The 19,465-nt window shown below is 38.1% G+C and overlaps 1 protein-coding gene across 2 annotated transcripts in view; it reads left to right on the top strand.

Annotated features, from left to right (window-relative positions):
• Nucleotides 1–230: 230 nt before the first annotated feature.
• Nucleotides 231–19,465, top strand: part of CDK17 (cyclin dependent kinase 17) — a 90,748-nt gene continuing 71,513 nt past the window's right edge. The window contains exon 1 of one of the 2 annotated variants that reach the window (XM_051784064.1): nucleotides 231–647. The gene's annotated coding sequence lies outside the window, so the exon portion shown is untranslated. The remainder of the gene's footprint in view (nucleotides 648–19,465) is intronic. The other variant, XM_051784065.1, reaches the window with a different exon arrangement.

Here is a 19,465-nt window from a genome sequence, read left to right as displayed (position 1 = left end):
GGCCGGGCTCCCCCGCAGCGAGGAGGGCGGCCCAGTGAAGCGCTGCGACAGCCCCCGCTCCCCGCCCGAGGCATTCCCCGCGGTGCGGGCCCTGCGCTCCGCCCTGACCCCCGCGCTCGCCGCGCCGCCGCCGGCTCAGCCGGGGCCGCCGCCAGGTGTCGCCGGCGCCCGGGCGTCCCCGGCCCCTCCTGCGCCCGGAGCCGGCGCGGCTGGCTCAGTGCGAGCGGGCGGAGGCGTCAGCCCGCAGCGGGGACGCGCAGCCCAGCCCGGCTCGCCTCGGCTCGCCCCTTCCTCGCACGCCCCCGCGGCCCGGCTCGGCTGACGCTCTCGGCACCGTCAGCGGCCGGCCGGGAGGCTCCCGACCACGGCCTGCGGCCGCTCTCCGGCGACGGCGGCGAGGAGCCGCGGAGAGCCGCGGCGAGGCGAAGGCTGCTGCGGCGGCGGGGGGAGCAGCCATGTTGGAGCGGGGAATAAAGTGACTTTCCTCGGGGAGGGAGCGCGGCCGGCGGCGGAGAAGGCTTTCAGGGCAGCCAGGGGACGGAGGGGTTCGGCTCCTGGCGGCCAGATACAGCTTCTGGGCGGAGGAGAAGGGGAAGGAGAAGGGGGAGAGGAACCGCCCCCGGACCCGCGGAGCTCCGGCGCTGCTGGTGAGTGGTGGCTGCTCATTGTCTCCCGGCCCGGGGTGCGGGTCCGGCTCGCGGGGGCTGTCTGCTCTCGGCCTGCGGTGCGTGGGACGTGGCGGGGGTGAGGTGACAGCGCGGCCCGGGAGGAGCGGGGGCAGCGGTGGGGGAGCGCCCGCGGGGGGGCCGGGGGCCGCCGGGAGCCCTCGGGGACGGGCAGGGCCGCTCGGCGCCCCCGGCAGGGTCGGGCCGGGCCGTGGGGGATTTCCGCTGCCCGGTGGCCGCTGGGAGCGGCTCCGCGGGGGCCGGGGGGCAGCTGCGGGAGGCTGAGCTCTCTGCGAGGGGAGCCCCGGGAAGCCGGGCCCGAGGGGTGAGCCGGGGCTGCGAGCCCCTGAGCACCGCCGGAATTTTTTGGTGAGCCTGCGTTCGTCACCGTCCTTTCCCACCGCCTCCACTGCTTCAAGCGAGGCAGCGTTCTCCTGACAGCTCTTCTTCTCGCAGCCTCCGCACGTATGACACATTCGCTCCTATTGCAGGTTTCCCCCCACACGCACACCCAAAATATATAGGTTTCAGTGCGTGGTATAGGAGTTTTTGTGCCCTGAGCTTTGAGTTCGAAGATGACAGGATACGTGAACACTGGCTGACCCTGAACTTCTGTGAACTCCTCCCTCCCCTTCCTTTCTCAGATATGTAATGGCTTGAGACCAGTGAGAGCAAAATGGTTCTCTCTAAAGAGGGGGAAAAATCTGGTGGAATTACGTTTATTTTATATTTCATGGAAATTTTTTACACCCACCAGTGCCAGTATACCATGTTCACAGGAATGGGTTAGCTGTTGCGTTAGAAGAATGCTGACCTTGATTCCCTTTGTCATTTCTGCAACAATTTTGGGAGCTGTCTGGAGTTGTGTTAAACTCATTGCTGTATTTGGCACTTTACTAATAGTGGTTAACAATATTATGGGTGTTATGAGCAAAAGGGGTATGAGTTACATCATAGTCCAACTCAGTAATTTAAAAAGCATCCATTTCCTTTTTTTTATTTTTTTTTTAATTTTGGGGAATAACTTATATTCTTTTTATAATTTAACAGAAGATCAATAGCAATTTTCTTGTAGCTATCACGGCATAGATATAAGGAGAAGCCTGGTTGGACATTCTTCCATTTCTTCTCCCCCCCTTCTTTTTTAATTGTATTAATTGAACTGGAAACTAGATCACCAAATACTGGGAAGATGCAGGGCAGAAGAAAATATTTATGAAAGGAGACTTAGTACCGCATTCAGCTTTGTTTTCTTATTAGAACTGGGTTAAAACGAAATAGGTGATTGGGTATTTTATGTACTTAAGATGTTAAAGAAATTGCCATATTGCTTTGTTGTAAGAATTCTGTGTTCTCGTACACAGCTCTTGTTATTTATATCTGCACTTCAGTAAGTGACATGAGGAAAGCTTGTTCTGAATAATTAACACAGAAGTAACAGATACGAAAATGTCAAATTGCATGTTTGAAATGCATAGTGAAAAATTTCCTTAAAAATTGCTTGTGCTTGAAAAACAAACTGAATTTACTTCTCCAACATAGATAAACCATTATAATATTCACTTGGCATTAAAAGTGACACATAAATTGGAAAGATGAAAGCATCTTTTTTTTTGTGGCATTATTTAAATACTGCTTTAACAATAATGACTCTGACTTAGAAAAATCTGTAGGAAGCAGTGCAGTTCATACCTTTATTTTGCATATTGTGTGGTGTAACCCTGTGTTTACCTGGGATAGAGCTCTACACAAATCAGGAGGTGGGTTCTGCCTACATCCATACCGAAGAGTTTGCAAATTAGAGCCCGTGTTGTCTGAAGCAAATTATAGTTTAAAAGTGGCGAGTCATTTATTTTAAGCTTGGCTAAGGATGTGCATTAATTGATCTTTTTAATATGTAAAATGCAACTAAGGTGTAGTGAAATACTTGATCTATAATTACAAATATAATTCAGATTGAGAAACAGATCAGGGCTGTGTATTTCCCCTGAATGGCTCTGGCTTCAGTTTCTACCTAGCACTGCAGTGTGAAAATATGATACAGCTTATGACAGGGATGTTAACATGTTCTATATGCCTGTGTTACTGTTACGATCTGGAGCTCTTACAGTAAAATGGCAGAAATTTTTGAATGGCCTACTAACATAGAAAATCTTTGAATTTCTTAAATTACTACCTGCTGCTAGGGAAAAAACCAGAATGCTTCACTCCTCTTAATAAGTTTTGGTTCAGAGCAGTACGTTTGAGTATTTACACCTAAAAAGTGCAGTTGGGAAAGGCTTCGTTGGAATCCGATTCAGTGAACAATCTACATTAAAATCTTTCCATGAATTTAGTCTTTACCCTCTTTTCATGTTAATGGAAGCTGTTGGTATTTCACATACTAATCAGCTTTTATTTGTTATTCAGGGAAGCTAATCAGCTGTATTCTAAAAACGTGTATATACTAGTTGTGTCCTTATTGAATGCATTGTCTGGTAGGATGTGAAAATGGACAAGATGACGTCTAAAAATCTAGCTCAATAATAGTAAAGCTTTTCTAGTGTAAATTCACTAAACATTGCTTAAAGTTCTTAAGTTACAGATATCTTAAGTTGTTAGCTGCATGCTTGTTAATGCTTACTTTTTTTATTTTTGCAGCAAGCTCTGAAAGCTGTTGAGGCAGCTGGACAGAACTGTGATCAGTGGCACTTCAGAATTTGATGTAATACACTGCTGCAAAACTTTAGCATGTAAAAATGCTTTTAAAATGCCAAATGTTTACTTGACAGTTAGGCTTCACATCTAAAGAACAAACTAAGCCAGTCTATTGCTAGTGATCACTGTCCTTTTTTTGCAGTGCATGTAATTATAGCAATGGCTTTCCTTCTGAGTATAAGAACTAAATTTTTTTTTTTTATTCCTGTTCACATATTGATATAGAGACTTGGATGTTAGAAGTAAAAGTATTTTATATTTAAATATGTTGATCACTAGACAAAAATTTTACTTTTAAAAAAACAAGTCTGGGCCTAGGAGGCTTTTTAACTTTTTGAATATTTTATATCCTCTATGTATATCTTCTGGGCCCTAGTAACATTTTTCCCCATGAAGCTGGAAAGAACAAGGCTTCCTCCAGAAATACCTGCTAATAATGTGGGATGTTTTCTTTTTCCTGTGGATTTTGTGAAGAGTTGTGATGCTCTTTTAACAGGTTCTATCTGAAGAGTGAAAGTTAATGCTTGTTTGGACAAATCATTTTTTCTGATTCTGTATTGAATACAAATCCATATATACACACTTTTAACTAACTTGATGGATTGGCAATCCTTCCAGAGTTGTTGGTTTCCTGGATTCCTTTTAGCAGTGATGTCAACTCCAGAGTTTAGTAGAACTGGCTAATTAGAACATCTACAAACAGTGGTTTAAACCTCGAGTGATTAACCACTGATGTCACAGGGAATAAACAAAACTGGAACTTGGGCTAATTTGCTGACTTGGAGCACAAAAACATTTGGAAGAGAAAAAAAAAAAGAATTCTTTAGTTCTGTGATCCAGTTATATGGAAAACAATAACCTTAATGGATACATAGATCAGGTAACGTGCATTGGACTGGCTTTTGATACATCAGTCCTGGCTTTTGCCACATCCTTGGAGATCATTAAACCCTACATTGGGGTGTATTATAAAATACTGTAGACTCATTGATACTGGACATCACTGTAATTCTGTTTTACTGGCATATTTGAGCTTTTGCAGTCTAGTGCCTGCTTTTAAAGGCTTAGAAATGTCATTCACTAGGAAATATCAGTTTATCTGGTATGGTATGCATAAGCATGAATGCTGGAGAAAAAAGAAATGTGACAGCAGCATCCTCAGTGCAGCAGCAGAAGAAATAACTGTCAAGTCACGTTTAATTTTTCATGTGGTAGGACAGAATTAGGCTTAATGATTTTAGGAAGACTGAAAAGTATCCACTTTATAACATTTTTAACTAAACACTCAAGGGCTTCTCTGAATTTCAGGACAATTTTCTGGTTGCTTATTTCAGTAATACCTTGAAAATGCAGTAAGCTGAAGGACAGTTTTATCCTAGGTTTTGATTCTGACCTTTTTTCCCAGTTTTTTTTTTAATTTATCTTCTCTGGAGCAACTTGTTTTGCATATATTACGTTGATCAGGGCTATGTTATTATACCAGAACAAAGAAATGATATATCTTCTAGTTGCACTCCTAGCTACAGTTCTTACCTGTCTTTGATTTTAGGTTGAACTTGTCAGGTATCTTGCATAAGTGAATGTTACTTTCTGCCCTCTAATCATATTTCATTTAATTGTAATCTGTACCTCGTAATTGCACTCCTTTCTCTGACTGCTGTTTTTTCCAAAGGTTTGGCAGAGTTGCACGATGGTCTCTGATTTTTAACATGTGTACTTTGTCAGCTTCACTAAGGATACTTGCATGCTTTCAGTTTGTGTTTAAGTTGTCAGAATCATGACATTCTTTTCTTTGCTTGGTGGATTAGAGCATTTTGCAGGCACAAAGCTGTACTGCTACAATAATATCACAGTCAACTGCCATAACCTGCATAGTCTGTGAGAAATTTCTCTTCCCGAGTATTTCTGACTTCCTATTCTTAACCTGTACGGAAGTGTCTTTGTTTGTTTACATGTTGTTCAGGTACGTGCAATGTCTTTATACAGCAGTCATTAAAGTTAACATTTAATGAGGTTTACAGTAATGCGTATTAATTAGTGTTCACTGAAATAAATATCTTTTTGAAATATGGATTACTGAGAATGAGTAGTCATCAGCATTGTTATTAGTCATCAGCAAACCCATTGTCCTGTAACTGAGAGAAAACTGTTTGGGTTAAAAAGTTACAGTCTCCTATAGGTCAGTTTACAAAAAATGTAAAGAAGCCAATTTACAAAAGTATGAAGAAGTTGAAGTTGAGATCAGTTAATATGATTGATAAGAGAGGCCAAAGGCTGTGATGAGGAAAACCCATTCTATGGCCAGCTATTGCAATAAGGCAAGGTGTATTTTAGGAGGAAATTAAATTCTAACAAATTTACATTTTAGAAATGTAAAGAAAATGTTAGTGTTTGATGTTCTTAGAATAGGTTGTTGTTCATTAAATCGTGCTGTATTCATAAGTAAACCAGCTGATAGTCATATGTGGTTCTCTGAGACTTCCTTAGAGAACCTGAAGGTTTTAAACAGCTGCCACTGAAGTTGGGTGATAAGAATTGTAAAAGTTGATAGGGCATTTTCTGGAATGGTAATGCTGGTTATATTTCTCAGAACACTGAGAAATTGTGTCATTTTTGCACAATGTAAGGTTTCTTTCAGTGGTTTTAAAAGTTAGTAATATGCATAGTAATGGATATTGACAGAGCAGGAGTTTAAGTAAAGAAAACAGCTGTTGCTCAACATATATTTATAGAGGACTCATCTTGTTAAATTAACTTCTGGTTCTCTTGATAAGATTAAAAATTTGTTTGGTATGTTGTTGATATTTCAGACAGGCTTCTCTGAAACTTTTTACTTGGCTGTTACATGGCATTCTGATTATAAGGAACTAGAATGATAGATCGAGTGTCTACATATGAAATGATTTACAATCTGGTGGATAATATGAATCAAGTGGTTAACTATAAATAGTTGCTGTTACGTAACTGGGTGTGATGAGGGCTCCTCATGGTCACAGTACATTCACGAAGGAGCGCGGGGAAACCTGCTCAGTGCCCGCTGCTGGGCAGTGCCGCTAATGAAGGGAAAGCCAGTGACAATTGCTGGTCATGTTTGTAGCTGGCAAAAACAATAGATACTGCAGAACGGGTAATTAGCGCAGGGTGGATGCTTGGTAAAATGGCAGTTTCCTGATTGTTTACTTGATGTGGTATTTTATATCAGGCTTTAAAAGACTGAATACCGTGTGCTAACTTTTTAAAATAAATTAGTTATATTTTGTGATTGAATCACATATAAGCAGTTTATTAATATTACCTTTTAGTTTGGGAATTTATTTTGTAAAGGTTAGGAATAGTTTTTCATGTATAATAGAGAACAGATATTAAGTGTTGATCTGCATTCAGTGTGTGGGTTTTAGAGAAAGCTTTTATTTTGAAAATATAGTAATAGAAGTAATGATATGCAAGAGGAGGAAAAACGGTTATGAAATAATAGATTGCATGTTATATTTCCATCAGTTTTCTGTATGTCTTGGAGCAAAGTTGAATTTCTGAATGTAGAATTTGTAAATGCTCTGTGTAGGCCGAAAAAGACGTGGCCATATTTATGTTTAACTGGAGAAAATTAAAAAAGCCATTTTTCAGTCTGTCCTTAGTTTATTAGGAGCACAGCTTCCACTGTTGTTTCTTTCCTTGTCAGGATCTGGCTGTCATAAACAGCAGTAGAGTATTTACATATGGAGGGGGCTTGTTTCCTTCTTAACCACCATTCAGTCTTAAAGCCGTGTCATAAATATGTGACTAAATTGTTTAAGCATCTCCTTGTAGAGCGTGAAGCTATTTCATAATTCACTTTATTTATGTTTGCTCTGAAAGCTAAATGTAAAACTAAAGTCTTCTTGTATGACTATGGGAGACTAAGCTTGAGCTGGTGCTGCCTGTGAATGACTTCGTTGCTCCACAAACAGTTCAACCTCTAATAACTTTGGCACTGTTGCTCAAAGCTGTGGTGGTTTTCCCCTTGGCTGGCTACTCTCTCATCCCCACACTCCTGCCTTGATACTAGCAGGTGTCTTGTGACTGTCAGGGAACGAAGGAGGTTACCATAGATATTTGGGTTCAACTTCACTTTTGTGTTTACATGTAAATAACAGTCACTTTCTGCAGAATCAATGGAAAAACAGCAGTTTGTAATTATTTTTTTTAAATATCCTGAGCAGATGGGAGGGGAAACTTCCTGTGTACAGATAGGAAAGGAGGTGCTCAGCTGCTAAATATATCAATCATATATTCTCTACTAAAGTCTTTTAAAAATCATGTGTAAAACAGCAGCTTAAAAGCTTACTTTGGTACTCAGTAAGAAGGGACAGTGGGGAAATAATTACTGATAAATCTTACAAGATATAATCTTAATTTTTAATATGAGTACATCTTTGAAGTGAAAGTTATGAAAGGCAATAGGAGTTTTGTTGTGGAAAATGTCAGTGCTGGAGGAAAGAAATCTAAGGAAACTAAAAGTTATATTTATCCTTACAAATAATATTTAAAAACTTAACTACATAAGCTGAAATTGAGCTACAGAAGGAGTTTGAAAAATTTTGGAACATGCAACAATGAAAAATCAATAACTATAGTATTCATATTTTAAAGGAGCCCAGTAGTGGAGTTGTGCAGGGTCCTTTTTTTTAAAAAAAAAAAAAAATTGAACACCTCTGGAGAGACCAAATGAAATCTTTGGCTTCATTGAACCTGCAGTTTGGATGTAAAACACTGAAATTTACACTGAGTGTTCTTAAAGAGTGAGAAAAATGTCCTGTACAAATACTCAGGTAAAGCAATTTCAGAGGCAATTCCAAAAATTTAAGATTCTCCATAATGTTTCATTACCTTTGTCAGTGTGATTCAGTAGGTTATGGCAAAGAAGCAAAATATTTTGAAGCTTATGCTGTTTACCTTCAGGATTAAACAAGATAAACAGCTTACAGTGTTCCCATATGCACAAGTCACAGTATTTTTAAACCTGCTGCTTGTAATTCTGGGTTGTTTATCAGGGAATACAGTTAACCTAAATGTTTTTTGGAGGCTCGTTTCTGATACATCTCAGTATAATTCTCAAAAACAAAGTGTTTGATCCATGAGCCAAAAAAACAGCTTTAAAATGTATTTAGGCAGAAGGCAGCTTTTCGTTATTAAGCATACTCTTTTTTATTTTATTTTTTTTTTTGTCCTGAACAGCACAGGAGAAACAACATAATTGGTTTGCTCAGTAGTTAAATGCTTTTCTTCTTGAATTATGCAGTTTTAGTAATTTAGGAGCAAAGTAGATTATGAGTTCTGAAGGTATGAATTTGATATGCTTTGGTAGTAAGCTTAGTTACTGCATTTTAAAATGTTCTTGGTTTTAGTTTATGTATGAAGTGTTGAGTGCTGTTAACTAAGAGTTCTGAACCTGCATCCTTTAAAATGGGCTCGTTCTCTTTTTTTCTGGTGGTTTTACATAATAGGAGTTTTGGTTTCCTGGTATTTGTGAATATTTCTTATAGTGGAAGAGGCAGACTGTAGTTGAAGGATTTAAGTCGTTAGTTGTTTGTCATTGTTAAAAGTTATTTTGGGGATGAAGGGATAGCCAGTGATCACTTTCACCTGTAGCTGTGTCTTAACAAAATACCTATATTCTTCTTAATGATCTGTTTCTAGGAGTGGGGAGCTAAAACCTGGTTTTTTTTCTTAAATGCATATCTCTATAATCAGTAGAGAGAAACAGGTTCAGAGGATAATCCAAAGATCTTAATATAGAGCTGTCTCTCTTTCCACATTTACCTTTGAGGGAGCCCATCACAGCCATTGTTTTTATATTGCAGCATTACGGTTTGAGCTGAATTAGGTGCTTACTTCAGAATAATTTTTGTTGCATGGGTAAGTGGAAGAGGTTTCCACAACCATCTGCAAAATACTGGAGGGAAGAGAGAGGGCAGGCATTACACAGTCCATGGGAAGAAGGAAGAGAGGGTGGCTGGGGGATGGAGTCAAGCATTTTTTTACTAGTGGTGGGAAACTGTAAATGAACTCTAGAACTGGTATGAAACTTTCTAAGTGCCTCAGGTGCCTAAAGATGAATAGTGTCCCACCCCCCTGCAATTTATGCATTTGGGTCTTTTAATATGTATGCAATAAAACCTGCAGACTTTCTTTATTCTTTACTTCTGCTGGCAAATGCTTAACATGAATTAAAATTCTAGTCATGTGAGTATTTGTGATAGTCCATTTTAATGTTGAAATAGGTTCCTGAATGATTTGTGTTCATTTTATGTTTTGTGGCAATTTCAGAATCCAGGGTTGCAAAATAATAACTCTCTGGTGTGGGTTTTTTTGTAGCATGAGAACCTGGTTCTTAGAATATATGTGCTCTGTGATAAAGTAAGCCTAGTGAAGAGTTGGGCATATCCTACTCCTGCAGTTGATGTTCATTATTGACTTTTTAACAATATAACGCTGTATTAATCTAATGGTAAATTTACATTCTTTACATGACTGGATTGACACATCTGCTCTTGGTAACTGAAATTGTATCTTAATTCAGAGTTAGCTTTTTTGATTTTGCTTGGAAGATAGGATGTGAAGTCGTTATTTTACTTGAATAGTGAGAATTATTTTCTTGAGTTGATTGACATTATTTGCCAAGTTCTATGCTAGTTTAGATAACCTGTTGAAGATGTTATTTTAGGATATAACTGCAAGAGGCTTTGTGTAGTGACATTGCCAGTTCTCATGAGAAGAAGTGCATCACTACCTAAAGAAGTATGTAGGAATGGATTCTGTCAATTTTTGGTTGCTTGACTTGAGGCTTCTTTAAGATACTGATCTTCAGGGTGTGAGTGCTGAGGATGTTTTGAAAGTCAGCCTTAACAGGATTGTCTGCAGAGGCCTATTAACAGAGATAACACCCCAGCAGGGTCGGAAAACTTAGTAAATTCTAGTAAATATTTCTAAGAAACAACTAAAGGAGAAGCAAAGATCTATCAAATACTAATAAGTTGCCTTTATACTAACAAAATAGGCTAGCTTTCCTTTTTCTGTGGCTAGATGTTATCTTGCTCTTAGTCTTTTATGCCAATGTAAATGAATCTAACTGGGATTATTTAATCTACATTAATACTTTATGTCTCAGTCTAGGTAATTGCACAGGGCTCTTCCAGTCGTATGTCAGATAGAACTAACACATATGTAACCTCATTGCTTCCCACCAGCTCTGAAATACAGGTTTGGAAAGCAGCCCTGTTGACTGTCTTCTATAGGGAGTATTCTATTTTAACTGCATTTGGTATACAGAGCTTCCAGTAGTAGTAGACTGTTAAAAAAAAAAAACAAACCACAAAGGTCTTTGTCACTGAAGGAGGAAAAAAGCCTCAAACGTCTGATAAAACACAGGAAGCAAAATTGTTGACAAAGAAAATTCCTTTTCTGTATAGTCACTTTTATGAGAAGAGCCACACCCCAAAGGTAATATATTTAACTGTTGGTGGATCCTAGTAACATAATAGATTTTTTTTTTCTCTTGTATTCAGAGGTTTAAAAAGGATAAAGAAAATTATGTGGGTTTATATCCTTTCCAAGTTATTTGTGGTAGTTGCCACATTATTTGTGTTACGTTCCAATTATAATGTTTACCTCTCCGTGATTGTAAGAGGCTTTGGAAAAATAACATGTACCACTTTGTGCAGAAGTGGGAGACATTTATGGTGGTTCTATTATCTTGTTTAACTCCTGTCAAAGCTCCTTCCACAGTGTGTAAAAGCCTAGCTTTTCTGCTAGGTGGTAACGGTCCAGTTGGATTGAGTTATCATGACTCTTTATCATAAAGTCTAGGAAGCTTTTTGATTAAGCAGTATGAAATACAGAGGAGCTGCACTCTGTTTTACAGCACAGAGATGCATTTTTATGTTTAATAATATCCCTCTCCCCTCTTTGGATGAGTAGCTTTGCTGTATTTTTGAACCAAACCTTAGGATAGCTGTGGTTTTATTGGGTAGCAGAGGGGACAGACCAAGGTGAGGAGAGGAGTGCATAACTGGGGCCAAAGGAGAGCTTGACAGGTAGGGCATGGGATTGCTGTGCACTCATCTAGAAACAGAGATTACTGCAGCATGTTCTTGTGAAATACTGGGAACCTGGTAGGGTGGGGGCTTTGGGGTTTTCTTTTGGTTGGTTGTTTTTCATTTTTGGGGAGGGGTTGGAGGGGGCCTTCAGGTTTTGGTTTTTTGGTTGGTTGTTGTTTTTGGGATTTTTGTTTGTTTGTTTGTTTGTTTTTTGTTTGGTTGGTTTTGGGGTTTTTGTGGTGTTTTGTTGTTGTTGTGGGGTTTTTTCTTTTTTTCAGTGGTGGTTTTTAAGCCAGAGGAAGACCTAGGGGTTGTCTTAAAACTTTGCCATCCGTGCTATCAATAGTATTTAGATATAAAAAGTCAGACATCTATGTTTATCTAGTGAAAAACAACATATGTAAATTTGCTCTTAGATCCTTGCAGGTTTTCTTTGAGAGATGCTGCATACAGTATTATCCATGATATATGCTGATTATGTGTTCTAAGGATAATTAAATGTTTTGAACTCAAGTAGGCCATAGGAATATATCCAGGAATTCTTTTTTCTTTTTTTTTTTTTTAAATTCCAGTCATGAAATGCTGTAGATTGAATAATAGGATGTAAAAAAGGTAGAGGTGATTACTGAATTGGTGGTTTTGATTGATGTCAAACCCATACTCTGCAGCATCTAAACTTCTATGACGCAAAGTTTGAATTTAGACTAAGAAATGTTTCACGTGTACTAATGAATTGTCTTGTAGTGATACTTCTGACACAATTTTCCATTGACCAGCCCTTTACCAGAACACTGTTCACATCTGCACCTCTATACCCATGAATGGAGTGCTGGGCTCACAATTATGCTATGAAGTGCCTTGTACTACTCTTTTTTTAGTACCTTGAAGCTTTAAGTGTATGCAAGTTAAATACTGAGAATTTTGTTATTAAGGTTTAAAGTTCTGAAAGGCAAAAAGCAGCTTTTCTCTTTAATTTCTGGTACGGTTTTGTTAGCTATTTTTTTTGTCCAGCAATATTTTGGGAAGTGCTGTATTTCCTTAAAAATATTGGTAGGGAACATCAGAAGAGGCAAGCTGTATTTTTATATACTTTTATATACCTAAATCTTTGCAGCTTACCTCTTTTTTTGTCCTTATCTTTTCTTAGTAATTTGACTTCTACTAGAAATGACTAATATTTGAATTTGAATTTTAAATGTTTAATTTTAGAGTTCTTAAGACCCCCTAGAATATGTTTTTGTTTGCTGTGTTGCTCAGATGTCAAATCTGAAATTTTTGATGTTACTTCAAGCATCTTAGATCACTGAGAGGCAAAGTTAGTCATAGAGTCTTGTTCTCAGCCCAGGTTTTCCATACTGTATTCTGGTTTTTTTTCCTACATACATTGTGCAGAAATTTATTTACTCAGATAATGCCATGAGATTAGCTGTAAGAATTTATATTATAATAAAGATGGAAACTTGTAGCTTCTGATCTGGGAAAACTATGTTTGAAAAAAGTAGAAGATTGTAGAATTAGTTAGTTCTTTGTCATTTTGAGACGCTACTATTCAATATAATAGACTGCCATCTATTATATTGAAGGGATTTTTTATGTTGAATTTTTAAAATGGTGTACTATATAACTCTGAAATTCAAACAACTAGAAAGAGAAAACATGATCTATCTTAAATGTTAAATAAATTAATAGAAAAGAGAAGGGCACCTGATGGATAGAAGAACATTCTGACCTTGTAGAAAACAGAAGGTATTTAGGATTATAATAAGCATTAGTAGACCTTTGCATATTTTGCTTAAGGGATCTCGGAGTAACTTTAACAAATGTGACCTATTTTTAGAGTTTGGTCTATTGAAAATCCTACTTATGATGTATTTGAAACTGTTTTTACTTGAAAAATGCAATGAAAGTTTCAGGTATTCCTATAGGGAAGCATTCACAAAGGAGGAGATTGAAATTGCAATTTTATGCCTGGGTGAAATTTGTATATAGGAAATGAGATGTAAAAAAAGGCAGCCACAGTTACTTTTGTTGCACACTTCATGATTAGTTAATGCACACTGGGCGTGATATAAATGCATGTCTGGCATATCAGAATATGATTTATACTGTGTAAATCATAAATACTTTATTCAGTATTTTCACTGCTCATTACACAGAATTGTCTAGCAGCACTTGAGAGAGTAAATGAATTCTCCTGAGACACTTCTAAATGCTGTCATCAGCAGTATCTACGTGTTTACATTCTCAACTGCATGGACCACTTTTTGAAATAATCCACTGTGTGAATAAAGAATATTCAAGTCTTTGTCATGCTAAAGTAGAAGTTTAATACAAGCACTAAATAAATTAAAAGTACTGTTCTTTTTTGATAGTGAAACTGTCTCAAATGTAGACATCCAGGCTCAAAACAGCAGTTATTAATCATTTAGTTGGGTTAAAGAGGTAGTTGCTTTTAAAAAGCTCTTTGTAATTATTTAAAGCTAATTGTTTATTTTAAAGGAATAGGAACTTTTCTTGTATAAAGTGGTGTACAGTGCTGAAATTAACTTAATTTATACCATGTGATGTACTGTTTATCAAAATGATGCACTGTAATTTAGAATCATTTAATGAAAATAGCAGTATCTTCTAGGTGTTTTTATTTATACAATCAGATCAACATAAATAATATGAATTAAAAACAAAAGACATAAAGTTGTTTTTCTTTGTTTTTTTTACAAGACTTTATGCCTCTCTAGGTGTACAGATATCTGGGAGTGGCATTCCTGTCCTGGAGGGTGTAAGGCTGAATGAGTCAGGGCATGGCAGGAAACGGGCTCTTGGTAGCCTGGCTGTGCCCTGAACAGTGACCTGGCCACCATCACTTCCCTTTTGGTGGCTCTAGTGGGTGCATTCTGCAATGATAAAATTAGCTTTAAAGCTCAGAAAAGCACCTTAAATTGTTGCATTAATCTTTCTGCTGGGGATATTTGGTAAATTCCTGAGTTCTTGTTCCTGTCTGTATTCTCACTAACTTGGTCATTTGGTCTTCCTAGCTGGTAGACATACACTCAGTTAAAATGTAATGTTGGTACCAAGATACAGGTTTCTGTCTCTACCAAAGAGACTAGGTTGAGAATAGTGTGAGCTACAGGGAAATGAACGTTTGCAGGATATTCATCTGTTTGCATCATACTTGTTTTAAGGATAGGTTCAAGAGTAGGAAAGTTTTGAAATGAATGTGTATTTACTGTTACCTCCAAAGGTCTTTGCTGACTGGATTATATACCAGTATGGACAGGATCCTGTTGTGGTAAAGTATTTTCTTAGTTAGCTCTACCTGTCCATACGAAAGCTAGTAAATCTCTGTGTTACTCTGACTTAGGGGTTTAGTTCATCAAAGCTGTAATGTGAGGCACAAACAAAAACTTAGCTGTGATACTATAAAAAGGTTTCTTGAACTGAGGATTTATGCCTGGCACTATTCCCTGCTATTCTACAGATCCAGCAGAAAAAGTGATTGTAAGCCTGCTTTGATGGCACTGGTAAATGTATATGTATAAAGTCTGGGCAGGAGTGTGTGTGTATTTGTTTTTTAGTACAAGGCTGTTCTGAGGCTGAACGGACCTGAGTAAATGTTTTTTTCCCCTGCTGTACTGTGCACAAGGCTGAAAACAAAGTTTTGAAAAGGTTAACTGGAGATGACCACGGGTCATTGCTTTAGTCTTGTCTCCACACTATTTTCCTTTAATGTGGTGGTCATAAGACTGGAGTAGAAAGATGGCCTTTTCCATTGTCTGATGCTCCAGGACAGTTTTCCTGCCCCACAGACTTCAACAGAGAAGGATTCCCACCACAGGGTGGTAAATACACAGTGGTTTTCTCTCTGGGTGGTAGCTTAATTTAATGGCATTTAGAGGAGTTCATGGTTACCCATCTCTTTCTCTTAGGTCAGTTATTTACTTTGAAGCTCTCTGCTCTATATGCTTGTTGACCTAAGCATTAGTGTGCCGAGCTGCTGATAATCAGACATGTACATTCCAAAAAATTGCACATTTTCAATTTGTCCTCCAAGATGCTCTGTACAGTAAGTGCAGTGTACTACATAATGGAGGGAGATGGTTAGGTCTTCTAGTTGACTTGGTGATTAAATTAGGTAATTCTCACAGAGGATACTTTTGACACTGGTTATAAATTAAGTGGTCACATGAAACCTGCTCATTACAAGACTAATTAATAAGAAACATTCTATACTTACACCTCATAACCTCATCTTGTTTTACTAAATGTCACCTAGTATAATACATAATTAAAATATTTTGAACAATTTCTGGGGCATCATAATAAATTGTGAAACAAATTCTGTCAATCCTGTAAGTCATATCAAAACAAACTGCTTTTTGAGCTTATTGTACTGTCTTTGTGAGAATTTTTGCTGGTGGTTTACAAAACATGAACTGGGGCAGAAATTAAGTTCCAGAAGTCTGTCGAGCTGTAGATAGAGTAATTCTCTTTTGATAGTAGTAGAAAGACTCTGATCCTTATTCTTGCTTTTATGTCATTGTGAAGACTCAGTGTTTGAGTACAAGGGGTTCAGCATGGTATTTACAATGGGATGTGTTTTTGTTATACCTGAGAATGGAAAGTTTAGTGTTGCGTGTCTTGCTAGTGTGAAAGGCAGTATGTGTTTTGATTCTTTGCCCCCCCCCCTTTTTTTTTAATGTTCAATTGGTTCTGTCTTACTGTGAAGAAAATATAATAATGTGTATTTTGAAGAGTTGATACTAGATACAGAGTGTATTTCAAGTGTTTACAAATTGTCAGATTTGGCTTAAAAAATTAACTTGGTCTATACATGTACCAACTGCATTGGGATGCCACTTGTATGTAGCTTAGATTCCAGTTTGGGTTTTTTTATCTCAAAAGTTGTCTTTCTTCTACCAAATAAGGGTTTAGTTTGACATACTTTATTTTGATATTTTATATCATCTTGCTGGGATACTCATGAGCCTTTAAAATGTTAATTTACTTTATATTGGAATTTCTAAACAACTGGAAGTATTTTCTGCTTGACTTTTGTGGTTCTTTCTAACTGTCATGTTTCAATGGTAAGCAAGAGCTAATCTAGTCTGGAAGGAAGCAGGATACCTTGTTTATGTAACTCTGTTGTAACAGATTTCCACAATATGCAGAGAGTATGTGTAGCAAGAATAGGCTTAAGAAGAGTTGGTCCCAACCTTTCTTTGCGTTGTAAATCATATTTGAATGTTTGACATGCAAATTTAACGATGAACGTACATTTGAAAAACAAATCAACGGTAATTTTATTAACCCTGTAGATGGGAGATTCTTTAGTGGAATGATAGAGAATTTTATTTTGCTAGAGTGATCAAGAAGTGCGGAACATGGATGTGGAAAAAAGGGCAGCTCTAACAGACTAGTCAGTCTCATTCCTAGGGCACCCTGACTGTGTGTGCGTGTGTGTTGCTGACATTTAGCATGTGAGCTCTGCAATTTTCTTTCCTCTGATATCTGATTTGGGAGACGTAGTAAATTTCATGATAATTTTAAGTTTTTTCAAATTCAAAATTTAGAGCTTTTTCAACCAGGTTGTCAGGTAGTTACTTCAGCTCAGAAGTTAACTGTACAAATATGGTAATTTGTTCCCTGTTGAAGGGAGAAGCTGCTCTTCAGGCATCAGTTTATCAGGTGGAGTATAAATGTGTCAGCATGAGTCCTGTTCTTACATGAGTCTAAGATCTTGTATCTGTGTAGGCCTGCAAGCTCCATGTAGTTATGTTTGCATGTTCAGTATTTTTTTCCTAGTCTCTAATACTTAATGAAGTTCTTCAGGCTTACTGCAGGTACAGGTTAATTCCTCGGAACGTAGTTGATCTGTTCCTACTGAATTTATGCAGCATATGGGAAACATATTATCTTTGTTAAGGACCTGATTAAAGTTCATGGAAGCATGTAATGGCGAATTAGATGTTGGGAAAAGAGTTACCTCTATGCTTGGCTTGTTTCAGATTTGCCTCAGTAATGTTTGACTGTCTTTGCTTTTTTGCTGTCAAAATGTCATTATTTGGATCTTTCCCAATGTTTTTATTCAAGTGATAGGGAACAGAAGGGAAGGAACTAATTGGTATGAGTCTGGAAAACATGCTCTGAATACCCGTGCAGCATTTGTGCTTTCTTATCCAGATTTCCAGCATGTGAGATATGTGATGGCAGAAGCATCACTGACAATATAGTTACAGCTCGTGGGGAGTCCAAAATGTATTTTTATCCTTACTGCCACTAAAGCAAAGTGTGTGTATTTCTCTCCTTATGGAGGTTCTCTTAAATTCTTGCTGTATAACGAGAAGCTTGTCTTGCTAGTTCATTAGTAATGGCTACATCCTACCGTCTCTTTTGCCAGCAGGGGTAGGAATTCTTCCTACACCCAGGAAATAGGCCAGATTAATCACTGATCCTGTAAGACAGCAATTTGTTCTTTAGATTTTAGATAAGTGGTATCTTTAGGGGGCCAAGCAACGCTGATGTTGCTGTGCAAAGGATATTTCCACGTAGGTCATCTGCTTGTATTTGGACTGGCTTGCATGTATTGACGTTACACGTGTGATTAAGGCATAGTGGAAAGCTGCCTGCAATTCAGAAGCACCTGGTACCTTGGTTGCTTCACCACAAGAGGCCAAGGCATTTCTAAAACTCACTAAAATCCTAAACTGCCAAGCTTATAATTCTGTTTCTGCTTCAGCATATTGCGAGGGCAGTATAGGTGGCAACACTAAACAAAAGCATGAGAGGAAATAGCTTGTAGTGGGTTGCATATAATTTTCATTATTTTCTGTCTGTACTGCAGTCACAGCAGCAGTGATACCTGAGCTGGCTATAAAGTAATTGGTTTACATATTGCTACTGACAGAAGTCTTTCACTGGAAATGGTTGCAAAAAATGTTATAAAACTTTCTATGAAGTCTTCCAGTCACCTCCCTCCATGACTTGAAGGTTTTTATTCCCTGCAGGTTAAAAACCTTTCACTTTTCTGTGTTCCGTTTAGCTTCAACTTTCAGGGACTAGAGTCAGTGTTTTTTCAAAGTTAATCTGTTTCTGGATCTCTGCCAGCAAGTGATCAGTGAATGTTTATTTCCCCCTCACCCTAAGAATTTGCTATACAATTTGAAAATACAGTCTATTATGACATGTCATGCTAAGTTGAGATGTTTGCTGAGGCTGTGCAAAGCAAGAGCTTGTTTGGAAAATGTATTTTGTTGGATTGTCATCACCTGCTGTCATATTACAAGTTTTCAAATCTAAAACTAAAATATTCCACAGTTGGTACTGAAATACGCAATATCAAAATGTTATATGAGAAATAATATTTGACAATCCTTTTGATATTCTTTTCTGTCCACTGTTATCATGCTAGTAGACATTTTTCTTGTGGGGATAGACAGCTTAAAACATCCTTATGTGTTCAAAGAAGTGTATGAGTGTAAGTGGTCATGAGCTTAAATGGTCATGATCTCCACTTGAATCATCAGTATGAGTTATGTTATAAAACTGGTTGTGTGGCATTGCTGACACTTCATTCTACTGAACAAGAAAATGTCTTGCAACTTCTTGCCTGTAGACCAAGCCTTCTTTTTTTTTTTTTTTTTGTGCATCTGGAATGTCAGGTGGTTGGTTTCCAGGCAGTCCGTTTTGCCTTTTTTCTTCTTTATTTGTTTAATAGCTTGATTATTTTGCCATTCTCTAGACACCAGATATCCGCAAGCATAATGACTGTTAGCTCTAGATGACTTTCATATTGTCAATCTAATGGCAAGATTGAGATATAAGTTCATATAGAAAAGACAAATAATACTTAGCAAAAATGGAGGGGGAAAAAAATTAATCGATTTTTTTCTCTTTTTTTTTTTAAGTGTCAAGAGTATGAAGTGTATTTGTTTAAATTCAGATGACTTCTAATATTTTTAAGGTATAACATTTCTGCTGATTTTTCCAGTCTATAGGATGGATAATTATTGGTTCTTGGGGATCAGT

Source organism: Manacus candei, unplaced genomic scaffold, assembly GCF_025592945.1.
Source record: "Manacus candei isolate 608988 ecotype Guabito, Panama unplaced genomic scaffold, ASM2559294v1 h1tg000018l, whole genome shotgun sequence".
In the NCBI taxonomy this organism is placed as follows: Eukaryota; Metazoa; Chordata; class Aves; order Passeriformes; family Pipridae; genus Manacus; species Manacus candei.
Note: the sequence above shows the minus strand (reverse complement) of the source record. Positions and strands in the feature narration are given on the sequence as shown.